The 15,848-nt window shown below is 36.9% G+C and overlaps 1 non-coding gene across 1 annotated transcript; it reads left to right on the forward strand.

Annotated features, from left to right (window-relative positions):
- The first annotated feature begins 13,745 nt into the window (after positions 1 to 13,745).
- LOC122022105 lies at positions 13,746 to 13,850 on the forward strand. Its single transcript, XR_006122845.1, has one exon. It is a non-coding gene; the product is annotated as a small nucleolar RNA R71 (small nucleolar RNA).
- The last annotated feature ends 1,998 nt before the right edge of the window (positions 13,851 to 15,848 follow it).

Raw genomic sequence — 15,848 nt, forward strand, 5'->3', positions numbered from 1 at the left:
ACAGCTTTCCATCCACAGACTGATGGACAGACAGAGCGAGTGAATCAGATTTTAGAAGATATGCTCAGAGCTTGTGCGCTAGATTTCAAAGGAAGTTGGTGCAAGTATTTGTGCTTAGCTGAATTCGCCTACAACAATAGCTATCAGGCCACCATAAAGATGACACCTTATGAAGCACTATATGGCAGGAAATGCAGATCACCCATATGCTAGCAAGAAGCGGGAGAGAGAAAAGAGATGGAAGTAGAGCTGGGCATTCAAACATAGCTGATAGACGAGACCACTCAGGCAATCCAGAAAATCAGACAGAGAATTGAGACTGCCCAAAGCAGACAGAAGAGTTATGCTGACACACGCCGTAGGCCATTGGAATTCCAAGTAGGAGATTCAGTTTTCCTCAAGGTCGCTCCTATGAAGGGAGTGATGAGATTTGGCAAGAAGGGCAAATTAAGTCCTCGCTATGTAGGACCTTACATGATCATAGAGAGGATTGGGAAAGTAGCTTACAGGCTGGACTTACCATAAGACATGTCAGCAATACACAATGTATTTCATGTCTCCATGCTAAAGAAGTGTCTCCATGACCCGAGCCAAGTGATTCAACCTCAGTCAGTGCAGATCCAAGAGGATCTTAGTTATGAGAGTAGACCTACACAGATAGTGGACAGAGCAGTCAAGAGATTGAGAAACAAAGAAGTACCACTAGTGAAGGTCGTCTGGTAGAACCAAAAGCACGAGGAAATCACTTGGGAGTGGGAGGACAGCATGAGACAGAAGTATCCAGAGCTATTCTAAGTTCGAGGATGAACTTTTTATAAGGTATGGGGGATTGTAACGACCCGATTTTTCCTATTTCGAGTTCCAAGTGTCCATAAAAATATTTGGAAATGCTTTTAAAATATTTTAGAGATTTTTAGAAATTTTTAGAGTATTTTTATGTAATTTTTGGAGGTCATTTAGTATGTTTACAAAAAGAAAGAAAATTTGACAAAAACTGTGGAAGGCGAGGTTCGAACCCACGACCTCGGGTCGGACTGACCCAAGCAAAACCGGCCCAACCAACTGAGCTACAAAATTTTGCTAATCTTATATGGAGGAAATTAGGTTTATAACATAGTTTTGATCAAAACCCGGATATAAGAAACAAAGTTAGGTTTTCATTTTTCTGAAAAAATAAAACCTAAACATTTTCTCTCCTCCTCCCTCGCGACGGCGTCTCCTCTCCTCGGGCGAAGACCGCAGCTCAAACCTAGGCGATTCCGGAGGCCGGCGAGCTCTCTCCTCCACGGATTCTTCACGAAGCCGAACTTCTCTCGGCAAGGAGAGCGCGCGGGCACAAGAAGAAGTCAAAAGTTTCAAGTTTTGGAACCCTGGACCTTCCTCTCCTTCGGTTGTAAGTCCAAGAACCCTCGGTAAGTACTACTCACCTGTAGTAGGAGTAGTTCCGAGCTTCGATTTGTTTTCTTGGCTTTCAGAATTTAGTTTGTAAGGATTTTGAGGTTTTGCTTGCAGCCGTGAGCTTTTTGAGAAGGGATTGGAGGTTTGGGATTAATTTCGGTGTTGTACTCATTTGCTTAAATAGTTTGCAACCTAAGAATAAATTTGTAGCATACTAATCAGTTCATGTTAGTGTGATTCGGTTTCCTACCTTGCCACTGAACAGGGGGGGATGCTAGGGTTGTTATGCATTCTTTCCTTTGGTTGTTGCTAGGTATTTTGCCATGCAAAGTTAAGTTTCGGTTTGTCCTTTGCTTCCCTATTTTTGGATCATACCGTACAGATTGCTATTTCATGGTTGCTGCCGTGAGTTCACTTAAGGATACAAGAAGGGAAGAGGGTGGGGTTGGATATGTAGCTTCTTTTTGCTATTAGTTCCCTTATACCGAGTAGATGGTAGTGTTTCTTGGTTGTGCTATTAATTTTCTTATGCAGTTAAGTAAGTGCATGTTCTGCCTATGCTGTTAGCTCTTTATACCAGGTAGATTAGAGCATTTCTTGCATAGAATTTCTATTTCGAATTCTTTGTTAAGCCGGACAGCCCTGATTCCAGGCTATGGTTGTGTTTTAAGCATGCCTATAGCTCTTAAATGTTGTATCCGTGTAAGTCGAATTGCTGCCATAAATTCCAGCAAAATGGATTCTTTTGCCCTATTTTTACAGCATGTTAGAAAGCTTAAAGTTTCATTCTTTTGCCCTATTTTTACAGCATGTTAGAAAGCTTAAAGTTTCATTCTTTTGCCCTATTTTTACAGCATGTTAGAAAGCTTAAAGTTTCATTCTTTTACCCTGTTTTTACAGCATGTTTAGTAAGTCCAAGTTAGCTTTCTTTTGCTCTATCTTACAGCATGTTTAGTAAGTCCAAGTTGGTTTATTTTGCCCTACTTTACATCATGTTTAGAAAGTCCAAATTAGTTTCTTTTGCTCCATTTTGTAGCATGATTAGCAAGATCAAATTAGTTTTCTTTTTGCTCTACTTTGTAGCATGATTAGTGAGGTTAGATGAGTTTCCTTTTTGCTTTTATCACAGCATGTTTTAAAAGTTCAAACTAGCTCTCTTTTGCTCTATTCTAGAGCATGATTAGTAAGTTCAGATGTGCTTTCTTTTCCTTTGTTTTACAGCATGTTTAGAAAGTTTAGATTTACTTTTCTGTTGCTTTGTTTTATAACATGCTTAGAGAGAGTTTAGATTTGCTTCTCTTGTATTGGTTTTATATAGCATGCTTAGTTAATTGTAATCCTACACTTGTTAGGTATATCTAGAGGATTCCAATAAACTCTAATAAAGGATTATGAGAAAACTGAGTAAAAAGAAAAAGACCAAGGTCTAGTTAAAAAGAGATAACAAGTAAACTAAAATAAGAGGCTAGTACCCGACTTCCAAGGTTGTCGTTAAACAAATCCAGGTGACCAATTCCAAGGTCTTGGCCCTGGTAAGACCAAGGTCTTTACCTCATAGGACTAGAGGCTCGCTACCTCAGTCACTATTAGAGAGCGCGCAAAACAAAGATGATACTAAGCCTGGACCCAAAGAAGATAAGAAAAGTAAGAAGAACAAGAAGAAGAAAGTGAAAGAGAAATTAAAAGATTAATTTCCAGTATAAGAAAAGAAAAGAAGAACAAGAAGAAGAAAGTGAAAGAGAAATTAAAAGATTAATTTCTGGTATAGAGATATAAGAAAATGAAACAAGTTTATGCTTAGAATCAATAAAAGTTTAGTTCTTTAATTATAAGCTTACAGTAGTTGTTTCATTACTTTCCTGTCAGTTAGTGAGCATGTTTAGTATTCAGTTTTATTTCTGTATACCATGAGTACATGCAGTTTTGCTTTAGCATTTCAGTTTCAGTATTATTGCATTTCTTTTATGCACTTCGAAGTTTTTGTGAGATAGATTAGTACTTACTAAGCGTTTTCGCTTATAGTTTTGTTTTCTTTCCTCCTACTGCAGATAAAGGAAAAGCTAAGATATGAAAGGGAGGCGACAGGATGGTGGTGGTGATGAAGGTGTGTGATGACTACGACTATGGAGAGATCCAGAGAGTGTTATCAAACCTGCAAGACCTATTTGATTAGAGTTTATGCTTTAGTTCTTTTCTTTAACACTATTATGAAGTTTGTGAGATTGTAGTTGAGTTTATTTCCGCATATGCATTTAGTCACTTTAATTATTCGTGGAGTGATATAGTTGGTTGTTTTTACTGTTATTTTTATAACTGCGTGGTTGTGAAAAATGAGTTCCAGCCGCCTGTGGCTGCGTATATATCCTATGTACTATGGATTTGGTCACCGGTACAGGGGAGACTCTGCCGAAATTTTCGGTAGGAATTCCTCTGAACCGTGATAAATCTAAGTACTTACTAATAATTGCGTCAGTGACACTAGTAAGTAAAGTAGTAGTTATGTAACGGTCGCCCTTAGAGAATAGTAGTAAGAAGGGTGGTTGTTACAGGTATTAGATCATAATTTTTTAATAGAACTTCTTTTTGTCTTATAAAACAAATAACCTTAGAAAACTATATAATGTTAGAAGTATTTTCTATAAAAATTTTATTTTATTGTTGAAATATAGTATAAGAAATGTTATTCAAACTTTCATGACTTTAGAAAATCTATAGAGAAGTCAATCGATTTGCACAAACTTACACCGAAATTAGATGTTTAATTATTAGTTGATCCACACAGCAAAACTTTCACTCAAAATGTATCTATCAACTTAGTCAGCCGAATAGTCAATTTTTTCACATCACAAAAATGCCCTAGAGTCATAAAAATTAGGGTTGAATTTCAGCACAATCTTCTAGATTGTGGTTTAATCTAAGCCTTTAATTAGTTGCTTTGAAGTTGTGGCTAAGTTTGATACATGTTGAATTTGAGTCAAATTTTGGATTAGACCTGAGTTTGATTTATTTAATTGTGTGAGGATCCAACCAAATTTAATTTTAGTACAATTTGTGTTCTCAAATTGGTTCAATTGAAGGATTGATTCGATTGAGTTTGAATTCAGATTAGATTCAACTTGTATTAATGTAATCACATTCTAAGTGATTGAGTCCAACTGAATTATTGAATGATTTTGGTTTTTGACATGGTTGCTTAAGTAGGGATGAGCACAACATCGATTAACCAAATTAACCAATTGAATTCGGAAGTTCAATTCAATTTATTTGAAAATTTGTTTTTTTTTTTAAATCATGATTACTTCAATTTATTCAATAGTCTCAATTTTTAAATTTAAAAACTGATTAAACCAATTAAATTAAATAGTATCAAGTGATTGTTATATTGTAATGAGTTGACTGATGTTGCTAGATTATGTTTTTTTTTTTCACTAAAATCTCAATTCCCAATTCGGTTGTCCAATAATAGTTGATTAATATACAACACCATCGATTACTATAAAAGATTGATTAATTTGATAATTGATCGAACTAATTAAATTTTTATAGGCTTGATTTGTTTGATTTTTATGGCAAAGTTCAGTCGGTTTGATTTATTCATTTTTTTTATTTGTTCTACTTTAATTTAATAGTTTGGTCCAATTTGATTATTAGACGATTCGTCCTATGTTTAAGAGTTTAAGTTAGATATATTTTATGTTACTCTAATATGATTTTTTAACTATGCATGTGCAAAAACTTGACAACTAAGTGCAAATATAGGTTGGAGAAGTTTATGTAAGTCATATATATTTGGTAAATAAAAAAGGTCTAAGGAATATATGTCAATTCTATATGACGTTTTAAATAAGTCAATGTTAATTGGATATTCAATAGTTCCAATGGATATTAGTAAAGTTTAACATGCATTAGCTGCATTGTTATGTGGAAATCTTAATAGGTCAAGATTGATTAGATGTTTAGTACGGATGAAAATTCTAACAAATCAAGATTGATAAGATACTTAGTAATGAAAGAAGTCTTGACAAGTCAAGGTCGTGGAATCAAGCTCTCTTAATCTTAATAGTTTGCCTAAGGGCTCTAAGGCAAACAATTGTAGGATTAAAAAATGCTTAGGGAAAGAGAGAGAGGGTGGTGAATAGCGCGTGTCATTTTTCATGTTTTTCGTAAACTCGTTTTAAAAACTCGTTTTATCTTTTTCATAGAGACGTTAATTTTTACTTGCTTTATAGCCTGTGTTGCAAATTCAAGACCCGCAATCATTGACTGCTTCTGATGAACAATCCACTAGTAGTTTTCTCCTCCGGACAATGATGGGAGGCAAAGACTCTTCTTTTTACAAAAGATGAGGAACAATAATATGTTTACCATTCCTTTTACAACTTGAGTACAAAAAAGACAATGCAAACTTTTATACCGACAAGCATAGGTTCAGAGTCGAGTACAATTATCGGAGCGATGTTCCGGCATAGTGTCGACATTTGTAGAGCAAGGTGGAAGCAAGAAGTCTTGAAGACGGAGGATCAGGAGTATCTTTCGAAGCCTCTATGTTGGGTGTTTCTATGCGCATTTTAAAATTTATTTTTGAAAAACATGCAACAGAAGTATAATAATTTCCTAAATTATTACAACTCACACACATGCATAGGAACACACGTGTAGAATAAAATTTCATTAAAAAATTATACCTGTCGTATGACGTGTAGAGGAAACAACATCAACTAGCAAACTTCACCAAGTTTGCCTTTATTCGTATCCACACCAATATACATTTAAAACAACTCTGTGAGAAACAAGTCGTGTCTCCACTTCGGTATTAGCCAAAGGAAGGAGACGACGCAATCTGAGAGAGCACCTTAAGGTTCAATTTGGTGCCCGCCGGCAAGGGCAACCTAAAGACACCAAAAGGAGAGGGGATAACAACTTATGGTTGTTGTCCAGTGACTAGGAGGTTTCTGTCTGGTGGTCGGGAGACGAACTGGAGGTAGCTGGGGTGGTCAGACTTGGGAGGCCGATGATTGGAAGGTTACCAATGATAAGGGGGCAATAATAGAAGGTTTTAGGCGGCGATGGGTGATGTGTATCAGCAAGTTCATGGAAATGTTGTCAAGTAATAAAAGAATATTGATCCAATTAAGCAATACTTAGTTTCACACGGTAAATTATCTAGATAATCGCAAGGTTGGTTGATTGCAAGCTTGAGGACTAAGGTTGAGAGAGAGAGAGAGAGAGGAAGAGAGTGTTGGTGCAATTTTTACTGGGTCAAGGTTGACAAGTTGACTAAGCTTGAGTTGGCTCAAGCTTGAGTCTGGATATTTGAATTTTGATGTTTGACAATATATGAAGATAGTAGGTGCAATTGTTCGTTTGGGGAGATTGATCAATGTTGACCAGTTTAATGTGAAGAAGAGTTAGGTAGGTCAAGGTTGATCGGATACTTGACTAGGAAGTCATAACTGGAGGTTAGGCAAGGGCAAGTCCAATGAAAAGATTAGCAGAAGATGAAAATCCAAGTGGGTCAGTGTTAATCGGACACTTGGTGAGGAAAATCCTGGTGAGTGAAGTCAGATGAAAGACCTAGTGAGTGAAGTCAGATGAAAGACCTAGTGAGTGAAGTTATGCAGAAGGAAAATCCTAGTGAGTGAAGCCAGGTGAAAGCCTTAGTCAGTGAAAGTAGGCAAAAGGAAAATCTTGATGAGTGAAGCTAAGTGAAAAATCCTAGTGAGTTAAGCTAAGCAGAAGGGAAGTCCTGGTGAGTGAAGTCAGGCATGTGAAAATCTAGATGAGTCAAGGTTGATTGGACACCTGGTGTTTAGAAGTCCAAATGGGTTATAGAGGACCGGACACTTGGCATGAGATGATAAGTCCAAGTGGGTCAAAGTTGACCGAACACTTAGCACGAGGAGAAAAGTCTAAGTGGGTCAAAGGACAGGACACTTGGTGACGAAGTCCTAGCATGTCAAGGTTGACCATATGCTAGGCAATGAGAAATTTCAATAGGTCATGGTTGATCGGATGTTGAAAATGGGAACCCTAAGATTGAGTGAAGCTAGTTAGGGTTGGCCAATCAATCAGGTGATTGATTGAACCAAAACCAATCGATAGTCGATTGATTGAGAAAGTCCTATGAGCAAGGACAGTTCAATTGATCGGTCAGTCGATTGGAAGCCATTCTCACGAGAGCACAGTGTGCTCCCCAATCGTTCGATTGATCGATTGGACTACTCCAATGGATCAGATGATCGATTGGGGAGGTTTTATCATGATGGATGCGAGGCAACCGAAATCGATTGGTCAACGATTCCCGGGATATCTGCGAGAGCATAGAGGTACTCTGAATCGATAGGTCAATTGATCAAAGTCTCTCTAATCGATTGAGATATAATCGTTGAGAAGGTTGTGAGTTTGGAAGGTTGGGATCGCGTGGATCTGATGTGGTAATCAATTGGGAGGATGCCCAATCGATTGGGAGCTCTAGAAGCACAGATATAAAGGTGACAGCGAGGTTCAAACAAAATTGTACTAACACACGATTCTCTCCACTTCTTTATGCTCATCATTACCAGTTCTTGAAGGATCTTGGGGACAAGTGTTGCTGCACTTCGAAGAGTCAAGAGGCAACCTCAAGCTACACAAGATCAAGCAAGAAGAGGTTTTATTTGTATTTGTGTATATTTACTTCTTGTTTTGAGTTGTATGTTTTTGTGAGTGTTGTATGAGTTTTCTCTACCTTTAGTTATTCCGAGAAGGAGAGTTTACATAGTGGAGAGTGTGATTAGTGTGTGAATCCTTAGATTAGTCACATCTTCTTGAGGTGGATACCAAGTAAATCTACTTGTTAGCATTGAGAGCTTACTTCGAGTATTTCCGCTGTAAAAGATCTTCATTGATGAAGTGAGCAATCTATTTACCCCCCTTTAGCTCCGAAGTGACCCAATAGAGAGAGTTGAGAGAGTAAGAGAGAAAGAAAGTGATCAAAGGATAGAGTTGATTGGGGAATGATTCTAGGATTTTGGTTTTACTATGATACTAGTTAATGTCCCTAGCATATGTTCATTTCTCTAATCTTGATGGTTATACTTTTATAGGGATTCTAATCAGATCACCAATTAGAATTCCTATAGCAAAGGATTGATCCCTATATAAATGCCTCCAGAAAGTAGGGTAATATCGATGCATTTTGTCACTAAGGATATAGTATGTCTGGTTGAATGAGTATCCTCTATCACAATGGATTTCCTGGTTATACAATCCGTTCAACCTTAACAAAAGGCCTCCGGAAAGTGGGGTAATATTGATGCCCTTTATCACAAAAGGCATCGTATATTTGGTTAAATGAGTATCCTCTATCACTAAGGATCCCCCGATCATCCAGTCTAGTCAACCTAAACATAGAGACAAATCCTTCACATCTACATGTATTCACCACATACATATTTCGTTAAACACATATAAGGCACAACACATATAGAGCAAGTCATAAACACTTCATCAAACAAGGAAATAAGGAAATACATAGTTCATGCATCAACAACAAATCATAATTACTCCCTACATCCTAATAATTGGAGAATCTACTCTATGGAGAATGATTTACAGACCAAAGATACAAAATAAAGTATTCTCACATTCAAAACATGAGATAGAGAAGAAGAAATACTTATCGAGTAGATTGTTGGTGTCTTCAAAATTCTTCCTTGCTCCGGAGGTGGATGGATCGGCAAAGATGAAAGTTCTATGGCTCCTCCAAGGGGGAGAACTCTTCCCCAAGGAATGGGGACGGTGCCCCAAAATTAAAGATGTGACCTAAGGGGAGAAAATCCCCTTATATAGGCTGGGGCACAAGCCCTTCCTGCTATGCCAGACGACCATGCCTACCAAGTACCACATGGCTATGTAATTATTTGGAAAATATGGACATGGTCGTGCCACTAGGCACGACACGACCGTTTGGATTTTTGGACACGACCGTGCCACTGGGCACGACACAACCGTGTAACTTTTTGGAAAATCGAGACATGGCAATACCATTGGGCATGGTATGGTCATGTAACTCTCTGGAATGATCTGGAGACACGCCATGATCGTGTCTTTTAGACACGGGTTGTTCCAGCTAAATAAAGGTTGTGTAAGTCCCTATTTGGCTATGTTTGTTTGCTCTCTTTGCTTTGAAGTCGTTCTAACATATTTCTTTACCATTTAAGCTCCATTTTCAGTCTAACTTGCATCTTGTTAATAAAATAAGTAAAGAATAGATCTCCAAATAAATAGAATAGAAGTAAGATATAATAATAGAATAAGGTGTAATAAACATAAATTATACTCATGAAATTCAAGTAGATGTGTGTTAAAGAATGCATAAAAGCATATATAATCTACGCATATTACACCCTCCAGACTTAAACCTTTGCTTGTCCTCAAACAAAAACCTATAATTTAGCCTCTTGTGACTAAATAGTGTATCATAATTTCTAGTGAGTCGGTCTAAGCCTATCAAATAATTTCTTTAGTGAGTAAGATACAAAAATTGTTTGAGTATGATCTAAGAAATAGTTCTCCTTGCTAAGTGCAATAGTGATATAAGTTTTTTAAGTTTCAATCCTTAAGCCTAGTCAAGTTGTTATATAACCATGTTCCTTATGCCACCAGCGATAGCCACTTACTTTTCGGATGCATGGTTCATCCATCTTAAACTACAGAAGGTCTCAAAGGCGTGCTCGGTATCAAGAGAAACATAGCAGTTATTTTCCTAGTAACCTAATTCGATCTCAAAGGGGTAACTTACTAGTTTCCACTCATGACAACTATTTTTTTATATTCCTTATTCAAATAATTTTTTTGGTGCTTTAAAAAAGTAGTACTAATACAAATACAAATATAGAAATACAAATGCATGGATATTTTATTTTTTTTTCAAATGAGTTTACATGAATTGAGCCTCATTCAATAACCAAAATGTGTTTGAGAAATCATCACGGAGACACTAGTACTAATCAAGTTATATAAATCATGACTATTTTTAGAATTATCTACTATCAAAACTTGACAAAGTGAAAAGAGATCTTAAAACAAGGCCAACACTCAATCTCTTATAGTAAAAATATTACTCACTTTATGCTATTATGGATAGAAAAAGATAAATCACTAATCATACTATTACCATAAGTCAACAATAAACCACAAGAAATTTAGTACATGCATGCTAGTATTTTTACATTAAGAAACAAACAATCATGATATGATGACTGATGTAACTTAAAATATTTTATTATATAAAAAGAAATATAACAAAAAATAATCTAAACTCAATACATCCCCTAGACTTAAACATTTTATTGTCCCAATGAAAACATGAAATGTAGTATAGAGGAGGTTTTAAAGTTTGAGGAGTTACCAAGTGATGAGCTCTAAATGGATAAGACATTAATGTGTTGTAGATACTTCTCTATTTGGGATTCACATTTCTCCACGACTTAAAATCCTATAAAAAAAATTAGACAAGAAAAATTAAGTATAGAGATTTGGGTTATTAAGAATAAAGAAAAGGAACTAGAAAGAAACTAAAAAACTTAAGTGAAGATAAGAAAGAACTTGCGTTGTCTTCCAAGAAGCACTTATTTTAGCTCATTAGCATGACAACTTATTTGGTTCCTCTAAATCGTGATCTTGCCAAAGTAAAATACTTCTGGACTTTCTTTCCAATAGCCCATTTTATTATAGAGAGAGCTGTCATCATGAGATCAGTGTAGTGTAGCACCACTCTTTTCATCTTTGTCTCCTTGAAAGTCCTTTCTAGAGGTGGGAGACAGTTCAGATTGAGCTTCCAATCATAGATCCTATAAAAAATTGCACACCCAAAGAAAAAGAACACTTTCCAAATACATGTTAAATAAGTAAGAACTAGAATAATATCAAGTTCAGTTGAGCACTTATCAATAATGGAATCACATCCAACAAAATCTAACCTAGGTATCTCTATGAATTTTCTAAAAATTACAAGAAATACTTGCCTCATAGAGTTCAAAGGTACCTTAAAGTTTCAAACAAGTGGATTTTGTTGGGGATCATTGAGCCGACTAGAAGGGGGAGTTGAATAGACATTTATCCCAATTCGGTTGTCTACCTACAATTCGTTAGTTATGTAGCGGAAATAACAAAGACACAAAACAAGAAGATAAACCAACACGCCAATTTATGTGATTTAGAGATAAACCTCATACTCCACGGCTGCCCATAAGGTGAATAATCTCTATCCATTGGTGGATTATTCCCTAGAACTTCCAGCTAGGTCAAACTTCCTTGTTGGTAGAGAAACCTCACGATAACTCGATTAAGACACTTGGATCACATAGGAACTTGAGGACTCTAATTAGGCTTTAACCAAGTCTAATTTCATCACTAAGGCTAGCCACCCCAAATTCCATTATATAAAGCTTGGGAAAATCAACAAGCTGATTTTACTGTTACCAGTCGACTGGTCCTTGCAGTAGTCGACTGGTCCTTGCACCAATCGACTAGTGCTAGCCAATGACACTCCATAGAATCTATGATTTTGCCAACGACTCTTTACCAGTCGACTGCTACAGTGTATCAGCCAATTGACTATAGTACCAATCGACTGACTACAGTGTATCAGTCGACTGGCAATAGTGTACTAGTCGACTAGCTACAGTACCAGTCAACTGGCTATATACTAGTAGACTAATTTTTACAGTGTTGGGCATAGAAATATTCTATGCCCTACCCCATTCGACTGGTCCAGTTGCCAATCGATTAGTAAAATCCTAAACCTAGGGTTTCCCTTTCCCTTTCGGACCCTTACAACTCACTTGACTTTTCATCGCAGCCTTGACCTCTTGCCTTCAAACCTCCTTCCTTTGATTCTCATCCTTTGGATGCATTCAAGCTTGTGGCTTGTCCCAATACCATCCTTCATGTATGCCTCAAAGTGCGCTTCCCTTGGCTTGCCCTTACTCCTTGTCCACGGTCCCTTTGATGCTCTATCGTTCACTAGACCCGAAGTTATCAAGCTAAGTCATATGTGTATCCTGCAAATCTACACAACTCAAATACACATATCAAATATAAGGGTAAACCTATTTATTCCCTTTTTCCAAATATCAAAACTTATTGTCACACCGGACCCTCAATATTGCTTCTAACAGATTTAACTTCCTCTTGATCAAGTAAGGGCTCTAGCTCTAGCATTGGTGGTTATGCTTCAAAAGGTCTTGTTTCTTGGGGCTTTGCCTTTCCTGCAAAAGTCACTGCACTTTGATCTTCAACAATTTCAATCATTACAACTTGTGAAATTAAGGGAAGTGATTCTTGGGGCATTGCTTCTATAGTGCAAGTCCCTACACTTTTCTTCATAATATCATCATTGGTAGAGAAGAGTACATTGATATCAATGTTATCTATAGGAGAGTTACCATCTTCATTGGTGGTTTTAAACTAATTATCCTCATTACAATTATCATCTAAAAACTCTATCTCACCATTAACAAATTCAATCCCAGGAGGGAGATCCAAATATTTACAAGACACCACATCTCTATCACACTCATCATCACAGAATTTGTCAAATTCTTCATCACTCTTGGTTTCCACCAACCTTTGTGAAGAACTTTGTGGCACATGGATCCGTAGTGTAGGCATTAGGATGAAGTCATTTTCATTGATAGTTTGAGGCATATAAATCATGTACTAAGAAAGCTGTATCTGTGGTGTATAAATCCTTGTTGGAGTGGTATGTGGGTCAAGTTTTCTCGAGGGTTATAGTGGAGGTCTAATGCATTGTGAACTCACTCTATCTGACTTAGCATCAAACTGGTTAAACCTCTCATTCTGCTTGATGATAACTTCTATATGGTTTTCAAGACTCGTGAGGGGTTGCAATAGTTCTTGATCATCATTCACATTAGCATTCATGGCTCTCACTTCTGAGATTGCTGGGAAGATTCCATCCAATTTTAATTTGACCATTGTTAGAGGTTCTGTGGCTAGTGGCTAGCACATGAGATGTTGCCACCATAAGATCGGGAGTTCGAATCTCGGCAAAGCCGAGGTAAATGCCTCCTTTATGTGCTAGTCACTATTCCAAAGGCTAGTAGCTACCCATGATTTACCTCTTCCATGTTGTCCTTGGGACGGGTTGGCGGGGGCGCTGGGGGCGAGCATATTCACCTTTTGCTACCATTGTTAGAGGTTCTGTGTCACTTGATCAATTAACTCATATGCTTTGTTCAAACCTTTGTTCATCAATGAACCTCCTGCACCATAATCTAATAATGCCTTATTCGAGAAAAAAAAACCTCATATAGAATAGGTGCATAGGGAGTCATTTCTCCAACCCATGATTAGAACATTGCTTTAATAAACTTTTGAATCTCTCCCATGTTTCAGATAGTGATTCTTCTTCTATTTGAGCAAAGTTTATGATTTCGTTTCTCATTAATGTTGTCCTACTTTATAGGAAAAAATAATTCAAAAAGAGTTGTTCCAATTGTTCCTAGCTCGTTATGCTTTATGGACAAAGGAAATTCAACTAGTAAATACAAGAAAAAGAAAGTGCAAAAAGGAAAAAGAAAATGTCTAAAGTAACTCATATGTTAATCAACTAATATTAATCAAAATAGTCCCCAACAATGAAACCAAAAACTTGATATATATTTGCAAGTTCATGGAAATGCCCCCAAGTAATAAAAAGATATTGATCCACATAGACTATTGATTAAGTACTAGTTGGTTTTGTACGGTGAATTATCTAGGCAATTGGAAGGTTGGTTGGTTGCAAGCTTAAGAACTAAGGTGGAGAGATAGAGAGAGAGAGAGGAAGAGATAGTTGAGAGAGTAAGAGAGAAAGAAAGTGATCAAGGGAGAAGAGTTGGTTGGGGAATGATTCTAAGATTTCGGTTTCACTATGATGCTAGTTAATGCCCCTAGAATATGTTCATCTCTATAATCTCTATTCTTATACTTTTATAGGGATTCTAATAATATCACGAATAGAATTCCTATAGCAATGGATTGGTCCTTATATCAAGGCCTCCGGAAAGTGGGGTAATATCGATGCACTTTATCACTAAGGGCATAGTATACCGGGTTGAATGGGTATCCTCTATCACTAAAGATCCTCTAGTTATCTAATCCAATCAACCTTAACATAAGGCCTCCAGAAAGTGGGGCAATATTGATGACCTTTGTCACTAAAGGCATAGTAGGTCTTGTTGAATGAGTATCTTTTGTCACTAAGGATCCCCCGATTATCTAGTCCAGTCAACCTGAACATAGAGAGACAAATCCCTCATATCTACATGCATTCACCAAATACACATATAAGGCACAACAATATAGAATAAGTCATAAATACTTCATCAAATAAGGAAATAAGCAAATACATAGTTCATGCATTAACAACACATTATAATTAATTACTCCCTACATCCTAAGAATCGAAAAACTACTCCATAGAGAAGGATTTACAGACCAAAGATATAAAATAAAATACTCTTACATTCAAAACATGAGATAGAGAGGAAGAAATTTTTATCGAAGAGATTACCAGTGTCTTCAGAATATTTCCTTGCTCCAAAGGTGGATGGATTGGCCAAGATAGAAGCTCTAGGGCTCCCCTAAGGGGGAGAACCCTTTTCCAAGGAATGGGGGCGGAGCCCCAAAACTAAAGATCTGACCTAAGAGGAGAAAATCCCCTTATATAGGTTGGGCACGAGCCCTGCCTATCATGCCACACAGCTAACCATGTATTTCTCTAGCAAATATGGACACGACTATGCCATTGGGCATGACACGGTTATGTAATTCTCTGGATTTTGGGACATGGATGTGGCATTGGCACAACATGACCATGTAACTCTCTGGAAAGATCTAGAGACATGGCATGGCCGTGTCTTTTAGACACGGCCCATGCCAGCAATATAGGGGTTGTGTAAGTCCCTGTTTGGTTATGTTTGGTTGCTCTCTTTGCTCCAAAGTCACTCTAATATATTTCTTTACCGTTTAAGTTTCATTTTCACTCTAACTTATGTTTTGTCAATAAAATAAGCAAAGAGCATATCTCCGATCAAATAAATGGAAGTAAGATATAATAATGAAATAGAATGCAATAAATATATATTATACTCATGAAATTTAATTAGATGTGCGTCAAAGAATACATAATATATATATAATATATGCACATTAGTGGGATGCCCTTGGGTGGCAACACAAGAGAGGGAGAGGAGTACAGAAACCTAATCTCAATTAGGTTTTTCTTAATTCTACTCATCTTGTTCTATGAAGGAGTATTTATATATTTCTTCACAATGACTTGGGAGCAAGTCATAACTCAAGCCTAAACCCAAAACCAAGCCCACATCATATATATTGGTTCAATCCATTAGCAATAGGCTTGGTTCAAAGACCAAACTAATTTAGTTTATTACTAAATC

The sequence above is a fragment of the Zingiber officinale genome, chromosome 9A (assembly GCF_018446385.1).
Source record: "Zingiber officinale cultivar Zhangliang chromosome 9A, Zo_v1.1, whole genome shotgun sequence".
NCBI lineage: Eukaryota > Viridiplantae > Streptophyta > Magnoliopsida > Zingiberales > Zingiberaceae > Zingiber > Zingiber officinale.